The sequence below is a fragment of the Gallinula chloropus genome (genome assembly GCF_964237585.1).
Source record: "Gallinula chloropus genome assembly, chromosome: 4".
NCBI classification, from domain to species: Eukaryota; Metazoa; Chordata; class Aves; order Gruiformes; family Rallidae; genus Gallinula; species Gallinula chloropus.
Window position 1 is genome coordinate 83,545,552 of NC_140088.1, and position 13,674 is coordinate 83,559,225.

The 13,674-nt window shown below is 47.0% G+C and overlaps 1 protein-coding gene across 2 annotated transcripts in view; it reads right to left on the reverse strand.

Moving 5' to 3' along the window:
- EXOC6B (exocyst complex component 6B) overlaps positions 1-13,674 on the reverse strand; it is a gene marked incomplete at both ends in the record, with an annotated part of 300,949 nt that overhangs the window by 221,379 nt on the left and 65,896 nt on the right. The gene's annotated exons all lie outside the window — the stretch shown is intronic.

The following is a 13,674-nucleotide window of genomic DNA, read 5'->3' on the forward strand; positions in this document are numbered from 1 at the left end:
TCCTACAGCTTCTTCCAGCCGTGGGGATGCTAAAAAGCAGCCGTCTGAGGCACAGCAGAAGGGAAGGCATTGCTTTCTCCATGTTAAAGTAATTGCAAAGCCAAGGAATTTATTCATCTGTCTTTCAGGCTAAACTGCTACTGCTGTGGGTTTCCTACTACAAATTCTCACTGATGGCAGAAGTTACAAGTGAGGGAGGAAAAGCTGAAAGCCAGGATCCACAGCAAGCTCAGACAACCATCAGATGCAACAGGCTGGGAAACTCACCCTACAACAGTTACAGAAATGCAGCTGGGCCTCTCAAGGGTGAATTAATTCAGACCTGCAATCTGTATTGTCCTTCTGGGATTAGACTAAGAATTAGGGCTGTTGGAAACCAAAGTGGCTTGCAAAGCAGCCACATTTACCCTCCCTGTCCCCATTACCCATCTTAAAACAAGCCCTGAAGCCCAGTCAAATGTCCCAAGCAGCCACAGGCAGGACCCCAGGCAGCTGATGCAACAAGCAGCCATTCAATTGCAGTGAGTTATGGCTGGAAAGGCAGTTACCATCAAGCATCCACATCCCTCAGACACTTCCACGAGCTTGAAGCCCATTTTCCACCTTCCTGCAGAAGGGAGATGTCCCACACAGCCTGCTACCCAGGCACGGGATGAAAGCATCAGGACACACATAGCACCCACATTCCTCTGATGTTTCAGGCTTCAAGGTTGACAAAAACAGAACAATTTAAGGTCAGGTGGGGGCTTTCCCCCCCTCCTCCCTGACCCTTTTGCACATTACATACAATGCACATCCAGCTGCAAGAAAAAAAGTTCAACAGCCAGGCAAGTCACCAGGAGAAGGGACAAAACCAGGCTGCTGCACTCCTGTTTTAGCACCACATGCCACAGCTTTCATTATTTATTTCAAGGTAAGGGGGAGGTCCCCATTCTCACCCAAATACGGGTACCCTCAGCCTTACACATGCACCCTCTGCACAGCACCTGGGTGCCTGCCAAGCACCTGCTTCAGTATGTGCCACCCACTCGTGCACGAATTGCAATTTTATGAGAATAACACAAAACTAACACTGCTCTCCCTATCTGTGCCAGCTCAGTCTTTGGTAAGTGAGCTGGCAGATAAACCACAGTCTCTGGAATTCTTGAGGGGCCAGAGGTCTCCCACCATCAATCCCAGTGACACAAACCACTCAGGTGTGTTTGAAACCCACAATGTGATGCCCAGCCTGAGTTCAGTTCCCATGCAAAGATTATCACAAGCTGTCTTTTATGAGCACTGGTGTGATTTACTTCTATCCTATTTGCACAGTAGAAAACAATAATACAAAAATCAGCTATTTCCAGCAGATTTTTTTTTAATTTACTATGGTCCATAAAGATATTAAGAGAACTGGCCCCAGCACAGAGCCCTGAGGAACACCACTGGTGACTGGCCACCAACTGGAAGTAACTCCATTCACCACCACTCCACTCTCCGGACCCAGCCATCCAGCCAGTTGTTTTACCCAGTGAAGAGTGCACCTGCCTAAGCCAAGAGCAGCCAGTTTCTCTAGGAGAATGATGTGGGAAACAGTGTCAAAATCCAGATAGACAACATCCATAGCTTTTCCTTTGTCCACTAAGCAGGTCATCTTGTCATAGACTGAGATCTCCCTAATGACAAGTGATGGGACAAGAGGAAACAGCATCAAGTTATGCCAGGAGAGGTTTAGACTGGACATTAGGAAAAACTTCTTCAGAGAGGGTTATCAGGCACTGGACCAGGCTGCCCAGGGAAGCGGTGGAGTCTCCATCCCTGGAGGTATTTAAAAGGCAGTTAGATGTGGAGCTGAGGCACATTGTTTAGTGGTGTTTGGCAGGTTAAGGTAATGGTTAGACTCAATTCTATGATTCTACACACTGCATCTTCCATTGCCAGAAGTTAGCAAGCCTCCTCAAACACACCAACAGCATCAAAATTACCTCTTCCCCAGCTCTTCAATGGTATTTATTACAGCCACGGCCCTACACTCACCACAGCCAGCAACTTGGAGAAAGGACTTGCAATGATTTGCATGGAGGTTTCCCTTCCCAGACCAGCTGACTAGGGTGAGCAGACTGTCTGCTGCAATTCTCATGCAATGCTACAGCCCTTAAATTGACATTTTTCCCCAGTCTGTGACAACGAAACCACGATTCTCCTTGGAGTGCCTATGTCTAAACATAACTACCAGCACTAGGTTCTCCATTCTGTTTAAAAAAAAAACCCACTTGGATATCAGGGGAATATATTTTCCTGGTTTAAAGTGCCATCAAACTGGCAAGGAGAAAGAAAACCATATTCTCCCTCATTCTCTTTCCAGTCTCGAGGGTCTGAAGCAGACACGTGTTGTGTCTTTAGTTTCCATTCCCAACAGTGCAAAGAGATTATTTAACTGCTGCATTTTCCACCCAAAATAAGCCATCAATGACAGCTAAATCTTGCTTAGGGATTCAGCACTATCCCCTTTGAAAATCTAGTCTGAGCAGCAAGTGCCCCAGAAGCCAAATCCTGAAGTCATGGATTCCCTGGAAAACACGGGTGGTTTTTTTTCTTTAGTAGAACATCTGGACTTACTACACAAACATCAAAATACTGCTGGGTCCTTAAAAAAAATAATTACAAATGACAGTGAGGCAACTGAGAGTCCCCTTTATTTTTAAGGTGCCATGTTTTTTTTCCCCCCCTCACAAAAATCGAGCCTTTGAAATATGTCAACAGTGCAAATATGGGATTCTCCATCTGCAGTGATGAACCGTGTTCAGATCACAGCAGATGGAGACCCCTGAAGTTAAATAAATGCAATGGTGTGTCTGAGCCATCCCCTCCCTGCCCACCCCCAGCAACTTGCCCAACTCAAGGAGGAGACAGGCAAGAGAAACAAAGCTGAGCTGTCCTGGAGTAACTTAAGTGCGTTTTTCCCCACAAATGAAAGCTGTTCTAAATTTGCTATATATGCGAATTAGAAGAGTATGTCGAGAGGCTTAAATGACCTGAGACTGTCAACAGAGCTTGGAGTTTTTTAAAAAAAAACAAGGAAAGAGAAGTAAGAGAAGTCTTGGGTTGCTGAAGGATTTCACTCGGTGATTTCTGCATACACCCGTTTGCAATTTGTACCGGAGTGTCATACAAAGGGCACACTGCACAGCACAGCTCTCGAGTCCTCTCCCTGAAAACTAAGCCATTGTACCCCTACTGTAAAATAATATAGCCCTACTAATGCTAACCCATTTTCATCTCATTAGCAACCCAGAGACCAGAACTCCCCGGTGACCTGACATCGTTTCACAGGAGCCGTTCCCTTCCCCGTCGCTCGCGAATCGGTCACAGCCCATCAGCTGAAAAGCCACGGCTGCTGTTCCCAAAGCTCCCTAGAAATTACATGGCAATAACATCCCTCTAAAGGGGTGGTTTGTGCAACCTGTGACATGCAGCAAGAGGCATTATGCTTCTTGCAAATAGTAGATATGAAAACTTCACCTGGGTAAAATAAGAATAATAAAAATCCTGACTAAACTGGCAGTGGCTGTTTCCAAGAACTGGTGCTGGCACTGAAAGGGCCACAGCGCTCACAAGCATGGAAGATCAAGTCCCAGCAAGACAGGCTTTTACCCTGGACCAAGTGCTGATATGATTTTGACAGCGGTATTAACAATTTGCCACATCCACAAACTGGTTTGCATCATCAGGTGAAGGTCTGTGAAGACTCTTACGTGGCTGTGTTACACCAGGAGCACCCCGGCTCCCAAAACCTCCTCGGCTTCTCTCCCACATCCGTTGGCCAACCACAGGGCAACAGTATTCACCAGCTGGAGGAAGCACAGAGAGAACAAACCACCCTGCGAGCAGCACAAGAATCCGTTACCAAAACCACTCAAGGAATTTTTACAAAGAAAAAATAAGGAAAAAATCAGTTAATTTAAAAGGTTTATTAGCTACATTACAATAAGCCCGAGACATCCAAATGAAAACTGAAGAATTTATCATCCCGGGCAGCAGCATCCTGATGGGAGCAATTCTCAGCACTTTTTTTTTTTTTTGAGCAAGCCTTATTTCCATCACCTCTCCCGACACGGCCATCCTGTCCAGACCCCCATGCTCCTCCACATCCTTTCCCACACGTGGTACGCCAAAGCAGGCACGCAACCCGGTTTATGAGTCTGAGGTCTATCCGCGCTGTCTCACCTCCAAAGCTGGCACGTCTGCGGGAGACCGGTGCACCAGGCAGCGCCTTCCTTTAAACAACTTAACAGTCTACATAATTAAAACCAGTAGAGGCAGAACCAGGGAAAAATTACAGCGCTGAACGCCTGCAGTCCAGGATGAATAATTTAACGGCACCTCTTTCCCCAGCTACAACAGGAGAAGTGTAACAGCAGTTACGAACAGCTCAAAAGAAGGGGCAGGGGGTGCTTGTGCCTCCACTCAGCACTGCCTTTCCCCAGGCTTTTTAAAGTCTTGTGAATGACACTGTCTATCACGACAGCTGGAAGATAAAGGATTTCTTTCAATAATTTCCAAGTTTAAAAGGGTCTGAAAGGCAACCACACAAAAAGCTGGTCCAGCATATGGCTGCCCTGTAGTTAAACTTTTGATTTTATGATGCAGCCACGTCCACAGAACATGCTGGATACGCTACTGGGGATACCGCGGTCCCTGTGGCCATTAGTCATGCATATGCTGAAATAAAAAAGGCTCATGATTTAGCAGTTTCATTTTTGAGGTCATAAAAAGAATTCAGAGGAATACCCATTTATTAATAAAGTTCCTATGGAGTATAAATTTTAAATGCAGACTTAAAGGCACAGAATTCCTCTTAAATAAACAGAGAAACCTTCCCCAGAAAGCCAGGAAACGATAGAATAAAAAGTTCTTTTATGATAATAAGCACATTTGCACTCAAATTATGTGATGTGGGAAGAAGGAGAGTTAAGCAGAAGGAAGTACAAAGACCTCAAACAACGTGCACTGGGGAACAGAAACATGCTTACATCTGCACATACCCCTAATCACCACCTCCCCAGCGTGGCCCATATGCACCGTTGGCCTCCAGTCCACCCCTACAGACGTTCTCAGCGATGCCTTCGTCTGCTTTTCCCATCAAGCGGCTGCCCCATCCACCCTGACCCAAGACGCTAAACCCAAACTTGTCCGGCTGCCACAGCCTCTCCGTTCCCACGCCCGCTGGGAAGCCAAGGGATCACATTTAACCTCAAGCTCCTGGCTTGACAATTCCCTTCAGGAGCCACTTCAAAAAAAAAAAAAAAAACCATTTCCAGTTCTCAAAACCATTTGCATCTCCTCCTCTTCCTTCTTTCCCTCGTTTTCATCCCTGCTGAAGCAGCAAAACATCCTATGGCATGAGAGACCTCACTGGGTACCACTCCGGTGCCTGCAGGTGAGCTCCAGCCTGAACATGCAAAGCAGAGCATGAAAGACAGCAGGAAACCAGCACACAAAGCTGGCACACTGGCTCTACCTAAATGGCATTGGGAAATCTCACATCTCATCTTCAAAAGCCATCATGGTTGTCACTGAGTCAAGCGAGGAGAGGATGAGATTGAGTCAACAAATGTAGGCACTTCACAAGGATTTGTCTCAAAGCCTCCAAATTAAACAGCAAGTGTCAAGTGATTAGCCCACTCACCATTGAGACAGTGTTCAACAGCTTTCAGTGCCCAGTCTTAATGAAAAAGCAGAGAGTTATTAGGGAGTATTAAAGGCTGCAATTTTAATCCAGTGCAAAAAAAGAAAATATTTTTACCAGTTTTCAAAGACAGTCAAGCAAAGGATGGTGAGAATAAACAACCAAGAGAAGTCATGGCTGTTCAAACATCTCTTTCCTGGCAAGGAGAGGACAGCAGGTGTAAACACATTAGAAACTTTGGACAAGCATTTTTACCAAGGCACTTACATGCCTCTCAGAGCTCATGCAGGTCTAACAACAACACCCTCTTCAATAACCCATTAATCAATAATCACCAAATCACAGACTGCATTCAGTTGGCAGGGACCTTTAAAGGCCATCTAGTCCAACCCCCTTGCAGTGAGCAGGGACAGCTATAGCTAGATGAGGACGCTCAGAGCTTCATCAAGCCTGACCTCGGATATCTCCAGGGAGGAGGCTTCCAACAACTCTCTAGGCAGCCTGTGCCAATGTCTCATCACACTCACAGTGAAGAGCTTCTTCCTAATGCCTAATCTAAACCTCCCCTGCTCCAGTTTAAATCCATTGCCCCTCAACCTATCGCTACCTGCCCTTACAAACATCCCTCTCCACTTTCCTGTAGGCCTCTTAAGGCACTCATGGGGGTCCCAAGGTCTCCCTAGAGCCTCCTCTTCTCCAGGCTGAACAACCCCAACTCTCTCAGCCTGTCTTTGTAGGAGAGATGCTCCAGCCTTTGAATCACCCTCGTGGCCTTCTCTATACCCGCTCCAAGTGGTCTATGCCCTTTGCAGTCTCTTCCTCAAGACCTGCAAGCTGAGACTGTGGCTGGCCATCAGATTTCTCATCTAAACAGCCCCAGAAGATGTATTTCCTTTCATAATACTTTAATATAAGTAGTAGACAGGCAGCAGTATTACAGATTATGAAGGTTTCGTTACTAAATTTTACTGGAAAATAAGTTTCTGCTTTACAAACCTGGCCAGAAGGGGAAAAACCCATCTCCTTTATCCCCACTCTCTTGTGTAAACAGCCACTGTGTACCCAGCCACCACTGACCTTTCCAGAAGGCTCTCCTGCCTGCATCCGAGCCTATAAATTTCCTTGCTTTTAATGAACAACATTATTTTTTTACTTTTTGTGCTTGTTAAAGAAAAGCTGTGGAATTTGAGACACCACTTAAACCAGTGGGGAGTTCAGATGCAAGAGTGGTTTTGGAAGTCCTGGGGCATGGCGATAAAATACAGCCCCTGCAGAGCAAGCGGACAAGGGGATCTTCCAAACACTATGTGTAAGCTCAGACTTGGCACCAGCAGATCCAGTCCACGTGGCAGGGGCTGAAGAAGTCTTAAACGGGGCTCCTGTGACCTTGGGAAGGTATCAAGGGCTGCAGGAGCACTGACACCCAGCAGAAGGACATTCCCTGCATGGCACATCCAGAGAAAGGCAGCAAAATTTGCTCTACAATACACACACAAAGCAAAAGCAATTTCCATGTGCACTGCAGAAGATTACATAAGAGTTAAGAAATGTCAGGAATGAGGATAATTAAGAACACCATACAAACTGCATTTTTAAATATCTTTTCAGGCCATCAAAAGGCCACCGGGCAGCATCTGAGGACTGAGAAAGTGTCCTTCTGTCCCCTGCCGCGCAGGGAACCGCTTGCTCATGTGGCTTGAGGTGAGGGGCATGTGTTTGCATTTAAAATGAAGCACAGGGAGGGGACAGGGTTTCCCAGTAGCCCTGACATCATCACATGCCACGTCTCTACTTATCACCATCATTTCAAATAAGCTGCTCAAGAGAACACCTTGTGTTTCTGCAGCTCAGTTAAAGCCACCTGCAAGAGGAGATCCCTGCGTGTAAGGAGCAGGTGCCAGAGCCCATGCTGACTGGGAGAGACACAGTCCCTCCCAAGGACCTGCTGATAGCAGGAGATCGCCCAGCACAGGGCACAGGGACCAGCCTCACCTCACCTTTCTGGACAGGGATCACCAGCAAAGCAATTCCACACAACCAGGGTGCATTTGCCACGATGTGCAGCCTCTGCAGAATGAGCAATCTGCTGCTTTCCACGCCACCCACCACCCCCGCTTCACCCACCTTGATTCTGTAAGATTCCTACAGCAGCCCCACGTTTCTCACATGTTTCTGGGGTGCAGACACACCCTCTAACTCTCCACTGCCCATGTAATCCCACCACTACCATCATCCTTTCAGAAAAATCCCAAAAGAAGTCAAAAGGATAAGCTTCAGGGAGGGCAACAGAGGTGCAAACCAAGCACTGCTGGGCAGGACAGTATCTGCTGTTGCGAAATAGCACTCAGGGATCCAAAAACCAAGGGAAGTGCTTGAAACCGCACTTGGGGCAAGCCAAGGAAACAGGCTCCAGGTGCTGGCAAGTGGAGCACACCCAGTTTTTTTCCATGGCCATTGTGCAGAGAAGCAGGCAGGGCAGCTTCCACTCAAGCCACATTTTTTCTTTAAAAAAAGAAATAAAAATGCAAGCTTTCAATTTAATCCTTTAAAAATTACATGGTGGAATTTTTATTACAATACCAACGTATTCAAAATGACTTTTAAAAGTATTTAAAACACCCAACAGACAGACACTCAGGACTCATGACCAACATGTAGCTACCTCTCTTTATTCCTTGTAAAAAAGCACATTGAGATGCTCTTACAGACAGTAAGAGCAAACCGGTAGCACAGAGCAAACGATGCAAAGAAACTCGCATCCCCAAACCAATCATCATAAATCCAGGCAACTCAAGGTCAGAATTAACTTTAAATCCAGACAAACATACCTAAAATATTGAAGCACACAGCTGGGTGCTCAACAGCCTTGGCACAGCTGCGTAATCGTGCGGCACAGCATCCCCGCAGTCATGGGGGATGCCTATTAGCAGCTGTCATTTCCAGTTCAAGTAATTGGGGAGGAAGGGGAGAAGTAAATCTTCTCCACTTCTCATCCATAAGATTTTTTTTTCCCCTGTCCAAGGCCAGCTGCATTTGGATCCTGAGCCACTGGAAATTTCTATGCTGTAGAAAAGCATATTGGCACCATGGTGGCTGCACATACCCGAATCCTGTTTAGGTGTCTTTGTCCCAAGAGCACAAGAGGCCCCGTTACATGGGAGAGGAGGTGTGCTGGAAACTAAGCCAGGACTGCTGTACACCAGTGGATGTGTTGGCACTGACCCACAGGTCTGACCTGCATGCGTAGTGAGGGAAGTCATCCAGACCCCAGATCTACAGCACTGATTTCAGAGATGTCATTGTCCCTCTACAGAGCTGCTGTTAATCCACACTCTGTAGTGCTTCACCTTCTCCAGCTGATAGTCAGAACCACCTTCCTACCACAACCAGATCAGCAATGTAGCTGTGCACATCGTTGTGCGACGTTTTGCCTCATTTTTTTTAAGTGCACATACACGCTCACATCACCAAGGTGATATTTTCTGCCACTGTGGGAAAACAGACTTATACAAACCTCACATACACTTCAGAAACGACAGAGACACCAGGATCTGTTGACAAGAAGAGTAAACATCACCCTAAAAAAAAAAAAAGAAGCAGAGCCAAAATACCAACCCATTCAAACTCGTACTAGATCACTACCTATTAAGCAATCAGCTCTCACAGTGCATCCAAGTGATGCTAAAAGAGAAGGAAAAAAAAAAGAAAAGCACAACACAAGTGCTGGTTTGTCTCCATGTATTCAAACATCTTGGCTGTCCTGACAAACTTGATCCGATAATGGCTTTCGGATGGGTTGTTCTTGGCCTCCAGCACAGCAGCATTCACTGCACTCACCCTGGAGGCTTTGCATGCAGCACCATCCTAAGTGACCTCCTCCACATGCTGTGCATATTTTGGACATTAAGCTAGATAATAAAACCACATACCGGATATCAGCAAGCGTTAATAAGATGTAATTCATTCCTGGCAAGCCCAAAATTCAGATTTTTAGAAAGAAAAATACCAAAAACCAACCACACAACACATACACACAGGTTCACAGGGCCAAAGTCCAAAAGGAGTTCAAATGCTCAGAGCTACTTTCATCTGCTCAAGCACTATCCAATTAAGAACAATATCTGGAAGGAGAAAATTCCCCCAGAACCACAGGTAATAAAATTCAGATTTAAAAAAAAAAAAAGGGGGGGGGGGAAAAAGGACAAAGAAAGGAGTCAATGAAAGCTCATCATTTGTACAGGGAGACTATAAGGTTTCTCCACGTGCTGTGAGATCCCTCCAGCTCCTGCATACGGGTGACCCCAGGAACGTCTCACTTGACTTCATCCCACCACGGGCTTCCTCTCCAAGAGAGGGGCCAGCAAGCTCCCCGCATCCTTGACCGAGGGCCAGAAACGCAGCAACGGCTCCGAGCGCTCCAAGACAGATCCTTCTGATTATCACAAAATGAAATTTTCAGCTCTTGTCATCATCAGCCTCAGATTTGTAACGTTACAAAAACAGGGTTTCCTTTCCCCATTGTATCAAGCCCTCTTCCATTCCCGCTGGTGAAATCAAACAATTTGAAAAAGAATTTATATGATGCTAATTTAAACCGAATGCATTTAGCTGCCAATCGCAATTCCCTGACTCTCCCAGGCCTCCTGCCAGCTCTGCTCCGTTCCAGAGCAGCTATCAATCATGGCCAACAGACTGAGGAAAAAAGGCCCAGCGCTGCACAAAGTGATACTGATAATTCTGGCAGGGGAAATCCTGCCCTTTGCTCTTGACAAAACGTTTGTGAAGTGACCCCCCACGCAACGGGAGGCTCTGAAAGCTTCTCAGTGCTCCTCCTTGGTGAAGGAACCCGTGATACATTTTGCAGGAGCAAACCTAGTGTGCTGCTTCCTCTGGCATCACTTTCAACTCAGCTCTTGCAAGTGGAAGTGGCAAGTTGACCTTCCTTCCCCTAGCCACCGTGTGGGAAGCTCCACACCTTTACTGCTGGAAAGCCATTGAGACCAACATCATAGGTAACTCTGCACACGATGGGTGAAGGAACCTCTTCTCTGCACTGGAGGAAAGGGATGTCGTCCAGGAGGATCTGGACAGGCTTGAGAGGTGGGCCCATGTGAACCACATGAGGTTCAAGAAGGCCTCATGCAAGGTCCTGCTCATGGGTTGGGGTGGTCCCCAGTATCGGTACAGGCTGGGTGGAGAATGGATGGAAAGCAGCCCTGAGGAGAAGGACTTAAGGGTGCTGGAGGGCAAGAAGCTTAGACTGACCCAGCAATGTGCGCTGGAGGCCAGAAAGCCAACCCTGCCCTAGGCTGCATCCCCAACAGTGTGACCAGAAGGCCGAGGGAGGGGATTCTGCCCCTCTGCTCTGCTCTGGAAGAGAGAAGACCCTGCAGTGCTGCATCCAGCTTGGGAGTCCCCAGGACAAGGAGGACACAGAGTTGTTGGAGTAAATCCAGAGGAGGCCACAGAGATGCTCTGAAGGCTGGAACACCTCTGCTCTGGAGACAGGCTAAGAGAGCTGGGGTGGTTCAGCCTGGAGAAGAGAAGGCTGTGGGGAGACCTTTCAGTCCCTTACAGTCCCTCAAGGGGCTCCAGGGAAGCTGGAGAGGGGCTGGTGACAAGGGCAGGGAGGGACAGGCCAAGGGGAATGGCCTTCAGCTGCAGGAAGGCAGATGCAGAGGAGATGTGGAACAGAAATCCTTCCCGGGGAGGTGGCTGAGACCTTGGCACAGGCTGCCCAGAGCAGCTGTGGCTGCCCCTGCATCCCTGGCAGGGTTCAAGGCCAGGCTGGATGGGACTTTGGACACCCTGGGCTAGCAGAGGGTGTCCCTGCCCATAGCAAGGGGTGAGAATACAGGGGTCTTGAGGTCCCTTCCCACTCAAGCCAGTCTGGGCTTATAAGATTTGGAGGAGGCTTAAGATGGACATTTCACTGTATCATCTGTAGGCAAGCTAAAAACATCTAATGTTACCCTCTTGGTCCATTTTGTTTTGACACTCCCTTGCAACAGCTCAATTAGCCTCTAGGTGGAAAGAAAAAAAACCCCCATCCTTTCCACCTGAGTACTTTTCTGTTGGACACATGGGAATGCTGAAGCTCCGACACACCCATTACAGATCCTTGCAACTTAAACAGGCAAAAGGGGAAAAAAAAATTACTCCAACCCAGAAACCTCAGCTTAGAAAACTTTCAAGTCCAAAATAGCCAGGTCTGAGCAGAAGGTGGGAACAAACGTTTTCCAGTGTATAAGGTAGGAAAAGGAGAAAGGAAAAGGAACAGAGTGCTCAGCTCAGGTCAAAGTAGGGGCTGCAGCACTGGTTGAGAGGCTTTCTGGAGCTGGAGAACAAAATGAGCTCCAGGGAAGTTCAAAACCTTGGCACTGAGGGACAAAGGTGATGAGAAAGAGCCTAACACACCGAGAGGAAAAAGTAGGAGAGTTGGAAGGAAGAAAACACTCTTTGGAGTTTTGTTCAGATGCACAGCTGCTCACTGGCTCACAGGTGGAGCTTAGATAATCCAATATTACAAAAATCAAACACCCAACTCCACCAAAGGACGATGAAAACAGTGAGTAACTACAGTTCCTCCTCCCAGGTCTTCCCCCAGCTTCTCACTGCTGTCAGATCAGGTACTTCTGGAATCCAAACAATCTACTCAGCAACCCAGAGACAACCCAGCACAAGCACTTTGTCAGTTTGTCCTTGAAGGCATGGAAAATTGTGCACAAGGAGCTCCATGGGTCCATCACCCACAAAATGAAGAACTAACTTCCACACACCCCCCCCCTTACTTCCAACATACCTGGCCCTGCTGCTTTCTTTTGCAGTTATTGTATTGGGATGGGTGGGAGCAGACAGTCCCTACAGCCTCCTCCAGTGCCTCTCCTGATTTTAGCTTTGCTGTAAAGAGCCAGATTTCTTTAGAGAAAGAGATGAAGAATCAATAGAACATCAGGCAGGGTATTGAGTTCTCCCTAGGAGGAGAAGGGACAGGAGGGAGGGTCACAAGAATGTCTTCCCCCAAAGAGCTGTCAAGCACTGGAACAGGCTGCCCAGGGAAGTGGTGGAAACATCATCCCTGGAGGTGTTGGTGACATGGCTCAGAGGTGGACTTGGCATTGCTAAGTTAATGGTTGGAGTAGATGACCTTCAAGGTCTTTTCCAACCCAAATGTTCTGTGATTCAAACAAGAAGTATGTAAGTGCACTGTGGAACTGAAAGGAACAGAACAGACAGAGCTCAAAAAAATACCTCAGACTGAAGACAGCAAAGAAAGATGTTGGAAACGATGGGCAACTTCCCAGCCTATGCTGCCAAGGACATGTGGCTGGACATGCACATCTCTCCCTACCCATCTGAGCCATCAGGCACAGTGCCAGGAGGTTTAAATACCCCCCAGCATCATGATGACAAAGCTGGAAACTACAGGGATGTAACATGTGCATCCTCTTAAGTCTCTAACTGGTAAATATCCTTAATAGGATATGAAGCAGCTATTCAGAGTAGTGTACTTGCTGCATCAATTAGGCACCAAAAAACCAATGAAACCCCCATTCCTTTCCAGCCACAGGAACAAAGAAAGAATCTTTTAAGCAGTTTGGCTGTTGTAATGCTCATAGATGTTTTTGTAAACAATTACTGATCTAGAAACCTCCATATCAGGTAAGTTCAGCACCCAGAGCCTTCCCCAACATCGCCACCACGCACATCTGGCTCCACAACAGGACCTCCAGGTCACAGCGTGCTTTCTGCTGGTTCAGAAAGCCTGCTTTGGGTTGATGCATGGCACATCTCCACAGCTCTACTGCACAACATAAAGCTTAGTTTGTTTTCCCAAAACACCAAGAAGTCGACAAGAAGACAGTAAGGCAGAGGATATATTATTAATTAATTAATAGAAATCCTCAAGCTAGACCATTTCACAGAAAGATGGTATTTGTAAGACAGAAATTTGAACTTGCCTGTGCCTCTAACCATAAATAACAGCAAGATCTCGTGAAAAAATC